General features: G+C 38.1%; 1 long non-coding RNA gene across 1 annotated transcript; it reads left to right on the forward strand.

Annotated features, from left to right (window-relative positions):
* The first annotated feature begins 885 nt into the window (after positions 1-885).
* On the forward strand, positions 886-13198 carry LOC121066819. Its single transcript, XR_005817977.1, has 3 exons — positions 886-1092; positions 4143-4216; positions 13016-13198. It is a non-coding gene; the product is annotated as an uncharacterized LOC121066819 (long non-coding RNA).
* Positions 13199-19515: the final 6317 nt, after the last annotated feature.

A 19515-nucleotide genomic window follows, 5' to 3' on the forward strand; every position in this document is an offset into this window, starting at 1 on the left:
TAGAACATCACAGAAGACACTGTGACATCACAATAAGACAAGGAAACAGCATATTGTATTGCAATATAAAACACCAGTATGCTAGCAGCACAGCATATTAATATTCTGTATTTCTACAGGAAGCACAACCACTACGAAACATCTTTGAACTTCAGGGTCTTTTACATTGCTGTGAAGAATTCCCTAAAGAACTACAGAGGCTTATGGCAGGTAAGAAGCTAAACCTAAAATGTTAGGACACAGGAAGAAATCTGCATTGGTCTTCAAACTACCTGACTCCAAGTACACATATACGAACAAAAAGGAGTTAATGTGTTTTAAAAACAACTGGAGGTAGGGTATTCATTTTGTACTCAGAAATTTAAACATAACATTAACAGCTCCTGATACAGTAAAGATTAGTGAAAGGTGGGTTTTTTTTGGAGGGGATAAGGAATTTAAAAGACTTGAAGTCTTCCATGCACACGTGTGCAGTTTTTTTTACTGAGACAAATCTACAACCTTAAGCAAGATTTCTTCTCAGAGCACTGGTTGAATATGCAGACAAATTCAAAATGATTTTTACAGTCTCTAACTGAGAACTGGTGGTAGATCACTTCCACCTCTCCCAAGTAGGTCACATAGTCCTCCTAATCAGTACTCATATGTTGTTCTTTTCCTGTGTCCACTCATTGGCCAGGAATGGATTTTAAGTAAAATTCATAGTCAAAACATAGTGTCATGAAGTGAACTGCAATAGGGAACGTTACTGCTAGAGACGACCTTCTGCAATCTCAAGGAAAGCTAAACAAACCAACCCCTGCAAGTCACTACTACTCTGCCAGGCTCACACTAAACAACCTCCTGTACACAGATAGTATCCAAGTTACTCTGAAAGCAGCCTGGGCTAGTACTGGGAACAAACTCCGTTGAAACACAGCTGTGACAGAGGTCACATAAATCATCTCTAGCAGCATGCAAAGGGTCTGTTCAGAACTGGAAAGGTAATGTTCATTTGCATGCTACTTATCTTTTACTCTGCCTTAAAGCTTGAACAAAACCCTCAAGAAATGGAAACAGACTGCCTTCAAACACCTTCAGAATTTGCTCAAGGTAATTCTAAATAGCCAATCATCCTGCTGTTTACCTGTCTTAATAAAGCCATGAATTCATCTAAGAAGCGTGTTGCAATATCACCTTTAGAGTGTTACACTCTGTGAGGCTGACGTGTCTTTCTATAGTCAGTCACTACTACAGAAAATTTTGGGATGATGCTACTAAGTGCTGCCAGAACTGAGAACCAGGTTTTCAAATTGAACAGTAATCTGTATCTAAGGCCCACAAAAGATAATGATAGAGAGGGAAGAGATTTTCTTCTCTTTGCATTTAACCATCTGGTTGCTGGATAAAAAATGATCTTTCCACATGACATAACTGGCTGCTCTGTTTGCTCAGGTTCCCCATACAGCAAGGAAACTTTGAGGGGCTATATGCCAATGTTTGTGCCTGGAATATTTTTGCCCCGTGGGTTTCTCAGAAAGCATACTTCCCTGCATGTACTGAGGCTTCACAATGAAGCATCAAATGTCTTATTTATTTCAGTCTTCACTGGAAAGACTGACTAGAAGCTTACCGAAGTCAAATCCAGTTTAGGGGCAGAGATTCAGTTCAGAATACTAATTTCATCTGCTTCGTTGGTATGGGAACAGGGCTGAGGAAAAGCTGTCAGAATCCATCCAAATGGTCAGAAACAAAGAACAAGAGCTACTTTCCAGTCTTGTCTTCTATTTGGTCACCTATGGGCCTTATCGCTATGGTGTTTTATGAAACAGATCATAATGAAGGCCTAAAGTTAAGAATCTCATGGGTAACACATTATAATTAGTGTAGAGGTTTGGAGCTGGACTGATGATCCAGCTAGAGCATCAGTCTAGTTGCTCTCTTACCCCCTTTACCACAGAAAAGTGGGTAGACATTTCAATCAGCCTGAATTAGCCTGTCTAAAAAGCTGTCTTTGTGTAAACTGTGGATCAGAAGCATTGTATAAAAGCATCAAAGTAGCGTTTGAAACACTGCAGTTATTACAAAAGGTTGTCATTCATGACTCAAGTAATACCTACCTAGACTCATTGTTAACACTGCCTCACACAAAGCAGTGGTGTGCAAAATATTATCAAGAAGGTGACAAATACTATTTCCCAGTAGTTTGCAAGACATTTGTGGAGTACATTCCCAGATCTTACATGGTTTAATTTTAAAGTCTGCTACCAGTGTGTTCTGACCAGTACAGTAAATTACATCTACGGTGATGATCTACACTGCTGCTATTTTTTATTGTCTGTACTGGATCAGAACATCAGAATTCAGTCACCAGTTAGCGATACGATTTCCACATACTTATAACCATACTGGTTGCCCTTTATTTTAAATTACCCTGAACTGATGTGGCCTCACTGAAACTCTGAATTGTTCTGCCTCTTATCTTTTCTGATAAAAGACTTTCTACACACAGATGCACGTATTCAAACACACCATAAAGTATGTCTGTAACATTGTGTATATCTAAGGAGAAGAGCCAAACCACCTTCAGCTACATGACAGAATAGATTGCTCCTGGTTTAGGTCTCACAAGATTCCAAAGATCTCTAAGATCCTGACCACTTCATCTTTCCACTGCCTTTGTAAACTGACAGATCCATAGCATGCAGAACTGATTAGGGGGGTAGGTTAATCTTTTATATTTAATAAAGAATTGTATCATCATTACAAGGTTAGCAAAGAGGAAGTCATATTTAGCAGTAAGGAATTTATCATACTGGAATGGCTTTGGTATTGACTGTGATAAACGCTGCATTTCATGAACACTTTGAAAGTGTTTCTAAGGGAGCTAGATTACAGAAAAAGTAAGGATAGAAAAATGCAAACCTTCTTTACTACCGAGTAACCTAAATAAAAAGGTAATGCTCACCCTATGCTATCAGGTCTTTCATCATTGGAAATTATCTCCCAGGTTAATTTTGTGTGGAACTTGAGCTAGAGGTGAGTTAGGTACATACATACGCAGTGGGAGATGCGTGGGCTCTGCGTACATCATGCAACAGTTTTGTCCCTGAGCCATGGGACATGGCTGTGGGTGACTAACCCCAAATGAGAGAAGACTGGCAGGGAACCAGAGGGTCTTGCAGCTTAAAAGAAAAAAGGCCAGAGCCTGATTCTACCAGAATCCCTCATGATGCTGATTAAGTCATTTGATATGTCTGACCCTTCATTCCTCATCTCCTCAAAATGGGAACAATAAGGACATCATGCCTTGTAAATTCAAACTACAGGCTTTTTGTTGCAAGGAAAATAATGGCACTTACTTTCATAGTATGTCTACCACGGGCACTTCACTCTAGGCAGCACCTGCCAGAATGAGAGCTCAGTCTTCAAGCACTATTGAAACATAAGCAACAATGTTCAGTTTATGAGAAGGAGAAATCTATCCTTCCCAAAAAGCCAGACCCAGAACATGCTGCATGACCCCCCCAGCTCCAGCTATAATTGTAACATGAACATCACGAGGTTCTTCTTCCTATACTTCCTTTCCATTTTGGAGGTTCACACTAGTTAATGAAACCTGTTTGTATCTGTAGCACATTCATTCAAAATGCAGTGGGGAATTATTACCTCATGCTGGCCAAACAATTCACTGGTCTGTTTACAGAAAAACTGTGATAAATAGCTGGACTGTTGTCATGACCCTTCACCCAGATCTTTTGATAGTAACGAGAATGTCATGTAAAAATAAATGCAAAAGCATAGAGAGAGTCCCTACTAAAAGCAGCTAGTGTAAGGGGAAAGATAAATAAATTCCATATTATGCTTAGCAAATTAAGTTATTTGATAGACAGCTCTTTCTTGTGGATGAATGAAAAAATCACTTTAGCATTTACCACCGGTAATGAATGGAAAAATCACTTTAGCGTTTACCAGTGGTTACTGCTCCACATCCCTCTGAAATCCGAATAGCTACAAGCAGGTATTATTGCATAACTGTGTGTGCATGCTCTGATACAACACAGTAACAGACAACAGCTCCTGAACTCAATTCTGAGCGAAGCCCATTCCGATTTCTGCAGATTGCTTTTCTCTGAGTCACACTTGCTATCGTTTTTCTGCAGAGCTATCATGCTTAAGACCATGGTAATTTACATGGAACAAGTCCTGGTAAAACAGCATTGCAGAATCTGACACTGTAAGTAGCAGGTTTAGATTAGAGTGATTAAAACAAATTTCCCTTATCATAAGTGTGTCACAGATGACCCCAAACTCTCCTCCTCTCAATATGGAAACGGGCCTTTGCAACAACGCTTTCCAGAGAAACAGCTAGGACTCACAGGCTTTTCTACACTGAATCTCTCCAGCAAGTATCACATTTCTGAATGAGTGGGGCATTTCTTGCAGGAGAAGTGATCCTCAACCCAGCTACGGGCTGTAAATTTCCACTGCACCTCATTGTGTGCCGCCAGGCTGGCCTGACCTTTCGGCAATGCGGCCCTGCCTTTGTGCAGTGTTTATGTGCATTCCAGCAGCCCTCCGCGCTCCCTGGGCAAGGTTAAAGCTGGGGGGACAAGGAGGAGGAGAGTCAATGAGACAAAAAGTAAGGGAAAGAATTTAAACAGCAGATTAAACAGATGCAATCCGGAAGCGAGGCGATATGCTATGCTGTCCCTGCTACAAATAAACGAGACTGATTTTGTTTCCAGTGAAGTTTGCCTTGCAGTTATCATAAAGCAAGGAGAATCAGGCGCTCTGCCAGTTGTTTTGTCATGACCACAGAGCATACTGAACACGTCTCTTTTCAGTCAAATCTCTTACCTAATCAGCACATGTGGACCTGTGCTGATCTTGTGAATTATGGCCCTAAATGCAGAGCCCTCTACTGCAAGAAGTAAAAATGTCTTAAAAAAATAAAAATAAATAAATAAATAAATAAATACAAAGAGAAGAAGAAGCTGTGTGGATTTAAGTAACCACCATGCACAAATTTTTGGTGACAAATTTGTAATGAAGGATGCACATACTTCTCTCTTCTGTCCGTCCTACCACCAAACTTGCTCTTACGTGGAAAACCCGGCTCCCACCACCTACCCTGTCAGCCCCCAGGGCCAGGAGCCAGCTGCACCCGTGCTACCAGCCCCACCGCAGAGGAGGAGCCGAAGGGGGGCAGAGCCACGGGAACCACATGGCTGCCTACACCATCCATACCCTGCCCCATGCTTGGCTCTCAAGTCCAGTGCAAGAGAAACAGATGGCTGCTCTGGACACTTCTGTCATCCTCTACCGCTTTCTCTCACCTTGTAACGTAATGAGCCTTTCTCAAAGTGCCTTACCCTGCGCTAGGCTTCTTTTAGCTTCCAGCTCAAGACTATAAATCACAGGAGCAGAGTGAAGCCTGACTCAAACTTTGCTGGGCTTTAGAAGCCAGCTGCCCGCTCCCTGCTGTCCTGGGAAGGGAAGGGGGATGCCACATCAGGTACATGAAAGACTTAGCTGTATGAGCAGCAGCAGAAGCCATTAAAGGCTCAAGGAGGAGCTTGGGATCACCTTTCTGTACTGATACTAAAAGTGGGGCTGTACAGTCAATATGGAAGAAAACAAAAAATACTAAATGAAATTTCTCTTTGGTGGGACAGGAAGGCTTGCCTCTAGTAGTCACAGCTGATTCCATGCCTTTAGCATGTTTTTCCTCACTGATACTAATTTCTATGATTCTTAGATTATCACCAATACTCTCCTGTCTTCTTCCAAAGGTTATTTAACTTGTCTTAACCTCATGACTGAATGACAGAAGGTATTAAGATTCATTGTACTCAGCTCTTCATAGCTTTCTGCTGGTCTTCATCATGCTAGTCTCCTTCGTGCTGTCCCCACAATATGAAATAAACTAAGCTGCGTGCTGACAAATCTAGGTCAGGAATTGGTTGTTGCTTCTTTTCTTGTCTCAGCAAGGAGAAAGGCTGCTATATGTCATGAATTTTTCTGCAGATGTATTTACAGCAGTGATAGTCCTTGGGAACCTGCTCTTGGAATTAATGGGAACATGCCACAAAGGCAGCCTGTCTAGAAACAGGTACCACTCTAAACATTTTGCTTAAAAAAAAAAACTGCCAGTGAAACAGCAAAGAAGAAGCAAACAGAAGATATCATCAAAAAACAAGGGCTGCAAACAATTAAAAGTAAACATTAAAAAACAAAACAAACAAAAAACATAAAAATAGATGGACTTATTAGAAACAGCCTACCTGTGCAACCATTTAGTGTTCAGACAGTGCAACTCAGCAGTGCCCCTGGACTGGAAGGACCCCAGGCACTACTGAAAAGCTAGCAGTGGCATTGTCAGCAGGCTACACTGTGGCTCCATTTCATTCCTTGTGAGAAACACTTTGTTCTCCCCAAATTATATATATATATATTTTCTTTGTGTGGGTGGGATGTGGGAAAGGGTGTAGAAATTACAGAACTCAAAGTAAAAAATTAGTCAAAGCTTCAAAAATATGCCCACCCAGGCAGATGGATCAGAGTAACATACCCAGCAAAAGATAAACTGTCTTCATTCCAGGAATTCCTAAAGGATGATCTAACAACTCTTTCTCTAATACTAGAAAAGCCACCAATACACCTAGGCTGGGGGCACATGCAAGAGGGCTGTGCTTTGCATTGACAAAACCATTAAGTGAGGAACAAAGGCGTTTCAGTGAAAAGGAAACCTGGTCTACACCACGTTAGAGAACCTTACAAATATGTACACACAGCACATGTAAGCTGTGTGGGCATCTCACCAATTACAACAATGACAACCAGACAAATGCAGAGAAAACATACTTGTAATTTAAGAAGAATCATTGATTAGTGAGAAAGCATTCCATATTTGAAATTAATTAACTGTAAACTAGGTGGGTGGTAAATAGTGGTCCCCGTTAAGGGTCTTTTCTTCCAGTGAACACGTGCAAGTATAGTGTGAAGGTATTTGTAAGTCTACAGAATTGGATTGCATTGCATACCATTTGGAACTCAAGCCAGCAACACTTGTATAAATCTATTGTTAAAAACACACTATTTTTCAATACCTGTGATGCAGTAGTGTCTATAAGAAAATATTTGTATAGATGATCCAAAATTTGGAAGTTTGTAGTTTTCTCCTGAATTTCAGGAGGTGACAGACAAAGCACACTTAGTAGAATAAATATAAGAGTTAGCTTCAAAACTAAGAAGCAGTTTCAAACGTTGCACAGGCTTTCTTTATTCCACCAGTACAAAGTTGTATAGAATTAGATTCCTGCCCAAAATGTGTCTTAGTTCTTCCCATTGTAGTGAATCTAAACCAAGTTAATAATATTTTACACATTAAAAAAAAATAAATAAAGTAATATTATTGAAGTCATTAAAAGCGACAGTAAGGAGGAAGGTAGGAATTAGGAACTTTTTCCAGTTTAGATGATGAAACAATGAGATGTGAGAGCCCATCTAACCGATATCTATTTGTACTACCTAGAGAAAGACCAGATAATCATTATAAGAAATAAATCAGCTATATTCAGTTATCATGGCAATCTCCTAAAAGGAGATTTTAGGTGGTAGAAGCACACCCAAAGAAGCACAGAAAAACAGGACCAATCCAACCAATATCCTGTTGGGCTACTCCCAGGCACATCACACAGCCATCAGCCCTTCAAAGGCCCATCTCCGCATACCCAGGGAGGCTCAGGTGCACAAGGGCAGGCAATGAACACGAATTACAGCTGAAAACCACCTGGTTCAGGCCCCTCCCAGGGCTGTCCCAGCAGAGCCATCAGCACTAATGGTCTAGGTGTGAAACCCATCACAGCAGGTCATCTGGATGGGAGCAGCTCTCCAGATCACCTTTCAGACTCAGGAGGGTTACTGTCTAGGGGTGTGGGAGGCATTATGGGATGCAGGGGAACACGGGATTTATTATGGGATGTTGATGGGAGGAACTATAGGAAGTAAAAGGGAGGGGGCTAGGTGATTTGGAGAGGAAGAAGCATGGGAAAATTGAGAGGCAAGGGGATTAAAGAGTGCTGGTTGCATGTACATAGTCTGCTGGTTGGTGTGCTTGTCTGGCTATGCCCTGCACCTCATCAGTACAGCCTGTTCTACCTTATTCAATCCCATTCTCTTTCCTGTGTTAGGGACCCTCCGGTGAACGTGCATGTGAAAGTATGAGTGCTTGCAAACGGAATACGACCATGAGGGGAAAGCAGCTGCAGAGCTTCCCTTCCCTCTCTCAGGCTGTATGACACAACTTGATCTATTTTCCTCCAACTGTAATAGTGACCCCACCACTGCCCAGTGAATTCCAGCAGACTTTGAAGGAAGAATATATAAAGAAAATTTAAAAACTTCCATGCAGGAACAGAATGTCGGAACTCAATTGACTTCAAACAAGATTGATAGACTATTATGTATTCCATCTGTATGAGCTATTGCTGAGCTATAGCTCTTGTGATCAGTGCAATAATTAACTTTTTTTTTTTCCCATGGAAATTCATGTTAACTGTGCACTTACTACGATTTATTTTCCCAGGTATAGCAGTCAGTCACGAAGAAGAAAAGGCAACTATTTTGGGCATCTACCTGCAAATACAAAAAAGATGATTTGAAAAGCTGCAAGTTTCAATAATATCTTCCTATCATCACATTTAATGTATTTTTTGCACTTATATAAAATCCTGTCTTTCTGAAATTAATACTTCTTTTCCTTAAATATTTAAAGTTTAATACAGTAAATTAGTTCATTAAATTGTAATTCAATTTTTGTACCTGTGGTTGTAACAGGAAACTTGCACAAACATATGCATTAATACATATATACGTACACATTTAGGTAATTCCAAATTAACCAAAACTTAAAGGATTTGAATATACTGAACCTCCCTAAAATTCACATTTTATAGACTTAGATAACCAACTACAATATGCATCAAAACCAATTTAAAATATATTAGCTCTTTATACAGTACTTTTCATCAACAAATCTCAGGATTTCATAGGAGGCCAATAGCTATCTTACAGACAGATAAAACTGAAGCAACGTGAGGGGGGATGATTTATTAGAAGCAGACCCAAAGCCTCCTCATTTCTAGGCCAGTTGTCCATCCCACAGGCTACATTTCAGCTGAAAATGGGTTCTTGATTATGTAACCAAGTGAAGTATTTGGACCCCTGAACACAATACTGAAGTATACAATCTCCTCAGAATGCATCAAGTGTTTTTCATTAGTATTTTCTTGGTTTTACTCCTTTTGTAAAGAACATCCATAACTAGAGGGACACTGTAGCATTTGTGGATCCACCATTTATGCCCTTGAGATAACTAAGTAAAAAGCAACAGTAAGAGACAAAGCTCACTGCAAGATAATCTGAATGTATACAAAATATATCAAATATATGAGTGATAACATTAATACTGAATTGATTAAGAATTGAACATGGAATCTGAGCTTTATAGAAATCACAGAAAACACAATAGCCTATTATTAGGCCGTGGGATACAAAGACGGTTCAGCTAAAAGGTCTTACATAACTGCTATACTGAAGTTGACCCCATACTGGCAGCTTTATTACTCCAGGCTTAACATTGAAATACAGGGAAAATCCATAAGGAAGCATTTTTTTATTTTATTTTTTAATACCGTTTTATAAGTAAAGGTGACAAAGGGATATAGTGTAATTATGAATCGTTATAGAAAGTACAAGTCCATCTAACATGTTTAGACAGAACGTATTCATATTCACAGGACTCTACGCCACCAATTTAGACAGTTAAATTCTGCTGAAAAAGGATTGACCTACCTGCAAACACTTCCAGGCTCTATCAAAATTAGGATAAAGTTCTAGGCTGAGAGGTCAGGGGTGTGAAAAGGGTTAGCGTCTGCACTTTCAGTTAGCTCATCTTTAACGTTTGTTAGCACTTAATACAGAAAAGACAATTACGCTATTTATGGTGAGTTTCCTACTTTTTCATGCTGTATGCTTCAGTAACAATTCAGTCTGAACTGAAATGCAGATCCTATTCAGACCAGTAGATGGCACAAACCATTTATTTCACTATATTCATCACAATATTTATTGTAATGTCAAAGAATCACCTATTACCTTCAAAAGAGGATTCACTGTTTTTAGAATAAACAGGGATGTATAGGAACACTAAGAAACTATAATCTTTAAATGACTAGAGACACTTACATGAATTAACAGCTAGTTCTAAAAAAAACAAAACAAAACAAAAAACACTTAATACAAGAATTCTACTATGTAGATGCCAAGTAAATAACCATGCAATAAAAATAGTTACCAAGTACATTCTACATTTTAAGCTTGTTGCATATTCTTAACAACTGATAATACTCTTAAATGTGAAAAACTTATTCAACACTGAAAAAAAAAGAATCTAACATGAAAAGACTATGGGATAGCTGTGCAAAAGATACTTCAGCTGGAGAAACTTAACTTCACTGGGTAACTGACTGAAAAGTGAGTAACAGATTTCCTATAATGACAAATGCTGGGAAAAACCTATATCAGTTGACAAAATATCTTGTGCCTTAGAAAACAAAAAACTTCAGCAGGATAGGGTAGAAGAATAACAGATCAGGTTTAACTGACAACTGGGGGAAAAAAAAGTAGCCATTTATTTTAGAGCTAGGAAAAGGCTTAAAAGAAATAGCCAATAATTGAACCTTTTAAAAAAAATAAGAATTTAACAGGTAAAAATCAAGAGCTCCAAATATATGCCTAAAGCAAAAAATTCTAAATAAACTTATAGCCAGTCATACAATAGCATCTTTGAAATCCACACCATTTCAGAGCCAAGAGAAACAGACTTTTCTTCCACTGTATAAGAGAATCAAAAATTTTTAAATGCCAGAAATACCTAAATATTTGGAACTGAATCAGTTCATATGCAGGCATACTTGCAAGCATACTTCCACATAAATCATTCATGACAGTCATGGGTTATCAGGCTCTGCAGTGGATCTTTCTAAACAAGAAAAACGCTGTAAAACAGATTGTTTGTATTTCAAAAAGAATACAGCTCCTGAAACATAGCCGTTGTTTGCTTCACTTTTATAAACATGTGTTGGAAAACTTTAGTTCTTGGAAAGAAAAAAGAACAAAGGAAGTGATTCACACTGAAATACAGGGCAGGGGAAATGCATCTTTCCCATTCTGTAGAACACAAAACTCATTCCTATACAATTTTGATAAAATTATTGGAATACTAGAGCAAGAAGAACCAGGCTATCAGACTCCATTTTCTAAGCTGCAAAGATAACCTATAGCTACATACTTATAGGACTTAATAATACTTAATTTTATATTTTCAAAGAAATATTGTGACATCATGTCACTTCACAGGGCACACCACTTAGAGCAGTTATTTGCTGCAGGAGTACATTAAATGCTATGCAATCATAGGGCAAATTATCCTCATATCTGTTGGGGAAATTAAAACTTAACATGAGAAAAATTATAAATAATATGAAGATTCATGGTTTAATTATTTTAATAGCAAGTAATTTATCAAATAATTACGAAAAAGAAAGAAGCAGATGAGTAATGGGCTGGAATATACAAGCAGGAGTCTTTTTTTGCACTGAGCAAAGAACTCCTAAACTATAATGCTAATAGTATGAATGTCTTTTTTTTTCCTTTAATCTAGTACAACTTCAGGCTAACAGAGCCCCAGGTAGTGCTTGTCCCTCCTACCTCTCAGTAAATTATGCAATGAGTCAGTTCAACAGGTACACCCAAAGGAGAATTTTGTTTTTGATAATTTGTTTTCTGGTGAATCAATCCAATTTTGCACTACTTGCTTCCTGAATCCAATGCAACAGGAGAGTTGTGAACATGCAGCCAGACATGAAAGAAACAAATTATTCTCTGTAGGAGTCTACAAGTAGGCTTGTAGGTAAACCTCCAGAAGCTAGCAAAGGGGTTTTGTCTTTATTTTTAAAGGACACAGGGAAGCAGGAAAAAAGTTTTGTTCAAAGTTCAAATACTGCAGTCTCTAGAGAAGAAGGAAAATGCTGGATCAGAAACAGGCCAAAACGACTACCTCAGCAGGAGACAGAAGGAGGATCAACAAGTGAAATTGCTCTTTGACAATGAGTATTGCTGAGATGGAAACCACAAACTGCTAGCTGACAAAAAGAATAATGACAATTAGAGTCACATGTTTTAGACACAAGATGCTGCAGCAGACTGATTTATCCCAGCTGAACGGTAAAATAACCTTGTTACTGGCTATTTCCTTATAACCCTGGTTGAAAAGGCCACTCCAGACTACAAAAATGCTACACATTAACATTTGGTGGAAAGCTTTCTTTTAGTAGAACATAACCATCATACTCCCAAAACTTCAGTAAAAGTATTTATATTAACAAAGGACATATGAAATGCATTACAAAGAAAATACTTAAAAACAAACCTAGTTAACGTGATGATAGGTATGGGTTTTGAGAAGACTTTAGACTTTCCTTATTTCAACACTGTGACAGAAATGGGAGGCTATGGGGTTTGCAGATTGGTTAGCAGCAAGTTCCCAAGGCTTTCCAAGCTCCTCAGTTTTATCTTCCGAGGCAAGAAAAGACAGCTTTACAGTTGCTGAAGTTAACTTCCCTGGATTAGGGACTAGTCTTCAAAGTATCATTTAACTAGAGGGTTTTTCTCTTGTCAAAGGAGAAAAAATGTCATACTTAAGTGTTTTAGCAACATTCACTACAGAAAATCTGTTTGGAAACAAAGAACAAATACAAAATTAAATAACTCAATTGATAAATGTTGGCTACAATCTTCAGATGTTTTCCCCCATCTGCATCTCAAACAAAAAAAAAAGGAAGAAACAGAATAAAACCTGCTTCTTTGGAGCCTTATCATCTTCTAACATATGCTAATTTGGCAGCCCTAGAAAGCATTCAGTTTCGTGTTGTGACAGCATTTTGTAGCTAACGTTTGACTTCTATTTCAGGTCAAAAATATTTCTTCTGCAAACAAGAGCAAGGCAAAGTCCGCAGACTCCTCAACTCTCCCTCTGTATCAGTGTTGTGAGACTTCTACATTATTTTTTGGCCTATTTAGTAAACTTGAGGGATAATAGTTGTCTTTGGCTGGTGTGTGTGTGTGTGTGTGTGTACATTGTGCCTTGAACTAAAACTGGTGATACCTTCAATCATAATAAAAATTATAAATACAAATCATAGCTCAGACATGGACACTTTTTTCCCTCTTGTGGGTAGTTATTGCAAAGCTACAATTAACCTCAATTAAAAGCAGGGATAAACTTTATACAAAGAATATGCTGTTCAGGTGTTCTTAATGAGAACAGCATTTGGCACTGTTTGATCTTTTTGTAACAGGGAGTTCTGCTGGGATGAAAATGAAAGTGGCTAAAGCTTAATCCAAGAGGAAGGTATTTTTTTTCCTCTATACAAAAAGGGATTTCTCTAATAAAATGTACCTAGAAAGATTAAGATCTATTTGCACTCTAATTACCCTGAGCAGCCTCATCTGAGACCTCACCCACACACAGAGTCCACTGGCACATTTAATCTCTGGTGGAAACCTCCAATCCTTTTTCCAAGCTGTGTAGGCAGGTCTGTGCTCAGCCGTGCCCTTGCTGTGCTTGTCTTCAGTGGACTTTGGGAGCTGACCTCCGGCCTGCCTTATCACCTTACATTTGCATCGTTTCTGACACAATCATCATATTTCCGATGATCACTGGACTGCTCCCAGAATCTACCACTGCCACCAACCCTGCCCTGTCCAGCTACTGGAAAGCTGATTTTCTGGAAACCTTACCTTACCTTTTCTTGAAACACTTCCCTTGAGATATGTTTTACACTCTATCCACTGGTGCTATTTCCTACTGGTTTTCCACAGTGATATCACAGCTGTCCAAGTAACCTCTTGTGGACTATGCAAAGAGTGGCCTTATTTGCATCAATTATATAACTTCCATAGAAAAAGCAGTGTTTACATATATAGTTTAATCTTTATGCCATTAATCCAGGTTGCTAACCATTTTCACTTAAAGAATTTTAGTTAATTGTTGTCCAAACTAAAATGTACCAGACTACACTGTACAAAAAACATACAACTTCCCTTGAAGTCAAAGGGTTTGGATTTTGACTTCTGAACTTTATCTTTCATTGAAAACCTCTCTCTGTGTTTAAAATTACTTTGTGTTAATTTTTCAGTTGTATACTTTTAAGGGGACTTATTTCACATTACATTTCAGACATACCATTAGTTCAGAATGAGAGGAAGCATCACTACCTGATCAGATGGCTATCAGCCTGGAAGCATCCTCACCTAACCCAAAAAGGCAGGTACAGCAGAAGATGCAAATAAGGGTCTGGGAAAGTTAAGAGATAGTTGGGAAGCTTTTTTCTCACTCCAAGAAGACACATTTCATTGTCTTATCCACCCCCCCCTTTTTTTTTCTATTCTCAAGCTACTTTTATATACTGTTTAAATCATTACCAACATGCAGTGCTGCTGAAACACAATTCTGTCATTCCCCTTCCCACCTACTCCTAGCTACATACCTGTCTCTCCCAGCAAAAGTGATATTACAGCCACAGTGATGCATATCCAGGTTAAAACAAATCACTTTGTCAGGTTAGTTTTCAGTGCTAGCTTAAAGCGTACATGAAACCATGGCCTCATTAATCAGCAAATTTTACCTAATTACCAGAAGTCACAAGGGATGACCCTGCTACTGTAACATTTCACAGCTTCCATTCCCAAACTCTATGGGTTGTGTTCTCCACTTTCATCAAGCTTGTGACCCAAATACTAGCACATATGAACAAGATCCTATTGCCCTTGAGACCCAGTTTGCATCTGCAGTGGTCTTTTGCTCATATATTACTGCTGTAATGCAGAAATTCAGCTCTCACCTGATTCCACAAACTTTCCCTTTTACATGAACTATTTTCCACATGCTATCAACCGGTAGAGGAAAATGTAGTGTCAGGCTGGGAAGATTAAGGAAAGCCTTCCTCCTACCCCTTTTGTAAGGCTATTGTCTCACCCCCCAGTACAGGCATACTGTGTCTCAGCCCAAGAGATGTCTTTGTTTTTCTGAAATCCTGAATGGAACAGATTTTCCAAGTGAGAAACCACCATTTATTCCAGCTAAACTAGATGTTTTAGTTTGTGTTTTCTGACAGACTACTATCTGATATGACTAGCATATCTATTACAGAGGAGGGAAGCTTTGCTTCTAGTCTACTTAGGAAATCACAGAGCTTTCCCAAGCTCTTATCACTAACCCAACAGAGCAGGGCTAACAATAGCACGTTTTCATCCAGAACAATTTACACTACCCATTTTCTTTCAAGAAGCAACTAAACTATTCTGAAAGGTTATAGATAATACTTACTTACAATAGATGAAACATTTTGGTCTTTTCATTCTCTATTTCCATGGGAAAATCTCCATGATTTCCCTTGAGTTCTCTTTTTGTGTGTAGTCTAGACTATCATAATAGTTTTGACAATTATTTTTATTACATAACTTTGAAAAACAGACTCTCATAGAATTTGGTTGTTAGAAAAATCCTGCTCTGAATAAGATAGGACAATGTGTGGCTTTTGAAAAAAAAAATCATAAATTCCTCTACTGTTGGTTTGTTTCGAAGTTGATTTCTCAGTCTAGAAAAGCTAAAGCTATATTTTAGAGCACGCCAACCACCAATATATATATAAAGAGATTTCCTTTTCCTATACTTCTTCCTGTGCAAAAGGAAGCAAGTAAAAATAGGGTTTGGCCTTGAACAACTATTCCAAAAGATGCTGAAAGGATCACCCCAAACACTAAAAACTTGTAGACACCACTCCAGCTAGCTAATAGAGACTTGTTAGAGCTTTATGTTATCCTAGTCACTCTCAGCTAGAATGGAAAAAATACTTATGTTTGGGAATTTTCTCATTCTCTACTCCTATGGGCAGTATGTATCTCATACCATTCTGTTAAATCAGGTGTGATACATATTTGTAAAGAAATTGATTTTGTATACAGAGCCATCATGCTACACTATTTAATGAAGGAGTGCTCATCGTTGTGCCTCTGAACTAGACAGGAGAGACAGGCAGGCTTACATGATGTTTTAAATTTTTGTAACAAAAATAAGGTTGCTTAAGGTGCGTTTTCTGCTAAGTATCTTTATTAGAGATTATTTCTGGTGCTATGTTGACCTCCTCCACAATTCAACCTTCTGGACTACTTCTCTGTATTATTTCACAGTTGGAAAGGATAAAAAAAACTCCTTAGTGGTAAATGTTAAATAGAACAGATTCCTGCTAATAGATTATTTATCATACTTGAGTGATCTATTGAATATCATGGCCAAGAAGCCCTTCTCCCCTTTAGGTTTAAGGATCTAACATATTTAAAAATATTAACATTACAAGCTGGTTATTTTCATGAGGGAAATTATTAAATTGGTATGCACATCTGCTGCAAGAGGAGGTAGCATCTCTGTTTTTTAACCATAGACTTTATGGAGTATTTTATCAAACTCATAAAACCCACTTACAAGAAAACAAAAAACAGTTAAGTTCTTCAGTATTCTGCTATAACCACAAACTTGTTTGGCTGAATCACCATGTGAAATGATTTTCTACCTCCCTATTTCCTCTAACCTTTAGGTTAACAATTTTAAACAAAGCAAGAATGGAAAAAATTAACAGGTAAAAAGGGTACATGTATTTCACGTATATTGGCCTACAAACCTTTATTTATTTATTTATTTATTTATTTAAGTTGCATTCTGACATGAAACTTGAAACTAAGATTCAGAATCCCAAATCCTTTTCCATCTAGGATCTGGAACATCAGAGCTCTAGGTTTAAGGCTAACTGCTGTTAGGTAACACCTAGTTAAAAATCACACTACTGCTAGTATGTATTTTACTTTATAGGTAGAGTAAAAAAGAATCAAACTGAAGATCCTATGAGTACACAAGTTTTTAACCTCATTACAAGCCTAGTTGAAATGGTTAAAGGCACACCAGGTTTGCATCTGTACAACACTGTCACACTGTGTTAATCTAGGCTTTCATCCTGATCCAGACAGTTCACTGGAACACTTACAGGAGAACACATGCTTCTAATTACCAATTTTCTCTGTGCAGACATATCTTAAGACCTGCATTTCCCAAATTATTGAAATCTAATTCCCTGGTAAGAAAACTTACGCAGCCATCTTTCCCACAGTACCATAAGGCAAGATGAAGTTGTAAGAGGACTGTCATAATCATGTACAAGTTTGCCGTTGGTACCTCCTAGCACCTTCTTCACACACATCACATTGAGAAGTGATTGCAGTTATTTTGACAAAACATCTTCTTACAGGGAGCAGCAAAATAAAGTTTTGACATTGAAGGTGCCATTGACATCACCCTTAGAAGCCTAGTAACCTCTGTCACAAAAGGATTGTGTCTTGTTACAGCATTGTTAACCATGAACAGCACGAGGTTCACACAGCATCTGCTTCTTGCTAATTCGTTCTTTGAAGAGGAACTTGTCTTGCCCACAGATAATCCAAAGCTAATGACAAGCTTTTGATTTCCAAAGTTTCTGAAAGTTTGCATCTTTTCCTTCTTGTAGATATGTATCTAGTGTTTAGATATTACCACGGACAGTAGAGGAGTCTTGTCTACCATGTAATTGTGTACTGACTGGGCCACTAAAACCCTCTACTTACTACTCATGTAGATCGGGAAATTGTCAAGTCTCAGACCCACAATGCTCCCTTTTGCTTTGAGGTTGGATGATTTTACTCTTTCCTTTTTATTCTGGGATGACAATTTTCTGGTTCTATCCTGTCTACATAATAAATCACTTAATTGTTCATAGACGCTTAGAGCTTGCAGGAATGTTTTCTTCCACTAAACCTGTCCAGAGGATTCTCGTAAGGGAAAGTTTTCTATGGACAGGAATACTCCTAATTTTAGTCTAACTTTTCGCTTTAGAGGAGAAAAGGGAAGTCACAGAGGAACAGGATCAAAGACTAAGTTTAGTCACAGATGTGAAAGAAGAAAGTATTTTAAAAATATAGATTGCCAAAGGTTGAATATTGATTTATTATAGTCCGAAAAAGAGAGATCAGTGAAAATACAGTAAAGCACACAAGAAAGTCTCTAAATCAAAGAGTTCCATATGAAAACCTGAAAAAATAAAACATTTTAATGAATTGGATCAGAATTACTTACACATCAATCACACATTAATCATTTACAGCTGATAGATTCAGGAAGCTGCACCTTTGTCTTCAAAAAATTTAAGAATATTATAGTTTACTTCAGCACCGACTTAATCCCTTAAAATAGAAAGTTGTAGTTTCCTATTTTTTTTAAATATCCTATCATCTCCAAGAAAACCCTAAGAAGTGATCTATTTTCTACTCCTTTCTTACCCCCCCCTCCCCCCGATATGTAATTAGTTGATTGATTTCCACAATGAACAAGCTAAAGATACATGTTTTGGCATTAAAGTCCTGTGTTCATCACTTGGGACACATTTTAATTTCACAGGCTGTCCAATGTAAAAGCTAGGAAAGTGTCCTAACAGAAGGATAGCCAAGCTGTTGAGGGGGATAAGTTTCTTGTTCTTTCCCTTTGTGTTCCTACCTTTGGGCATCAACACTATTCACATGAACATGGCAAGCAAGGTGTAGCTTGAAAAGGAATTCCATTATCAGCAAAAACACCGCAAACATTACAGCTTGAAAAGATTGCAGAGGCAGAATTTCTCCCTTGTAATATACTTCCAAGTGTTATTTGGCTCTATCTCAAAACCTATTTTTCATGAGTCTGTACATACTGTGAAAAAATTTAACGTTTTTCAGTCTACTGACTAACCCTTATTTACAGTTATTTAAATTACATGCTTATCTTAAAACCTTCATCAATAGTGTTTATTGGTATGTTCCCACCTGTTTTTCTCTCAGCCGTGTTACTGATTTCATTCCTCTGTTCTTTTCTTCCTAAGAAAGAAGTAATTAACATATATTTTCTGACATTGTGTCCATCTGTTTGCAACATACTGATAAAGATATACTCAAGCCTACCTACAACATTCCATGAGTGGTCTCATCAAAATTATATTAAGAAGGCCATTTCCTTGCTACTGTTCAAAACAATCCCCACAGATATGGCATAGTTATATTGTCCTTTTCTTCACCCAGTCACTGAACAAAGACATCTAATCTGCTCCCGATTTGCTCCCTTAGCTATTACTGTCTTCCAAGTTTTCCCTTGTATTGAACTTCTCAATTTTTTCCAAGGACATATCAGTTTGTATTTTTCCTCTCTACTCAGTTATGTTCAATTCCCTGTTTCCAAGGTTTTTGGATTATGTTATTTCTTACTACAGCTTATAAAACCTTCTAACTTAATCTTATCTGTAAACGCTGTTAATACGCTTTTTACAACCCCTCTGAAATCATTGATCTGGGATTGAG

Source organism: Cygnus olor, chromosome 3 (assembly GCF_009769625.2).
Source record: "Cygnus olor isolate bCygOlo1 chromosome 3, bCygOlo1.pri.v2, whole genome shotgun sequence".
NCBI classification, from domain to species: domain Eukaryota; kingdom Metazoa; phylum Chordata; class Aves; order Anseriformes; family Anatidae; genus Cygnus; species Cygnus olor.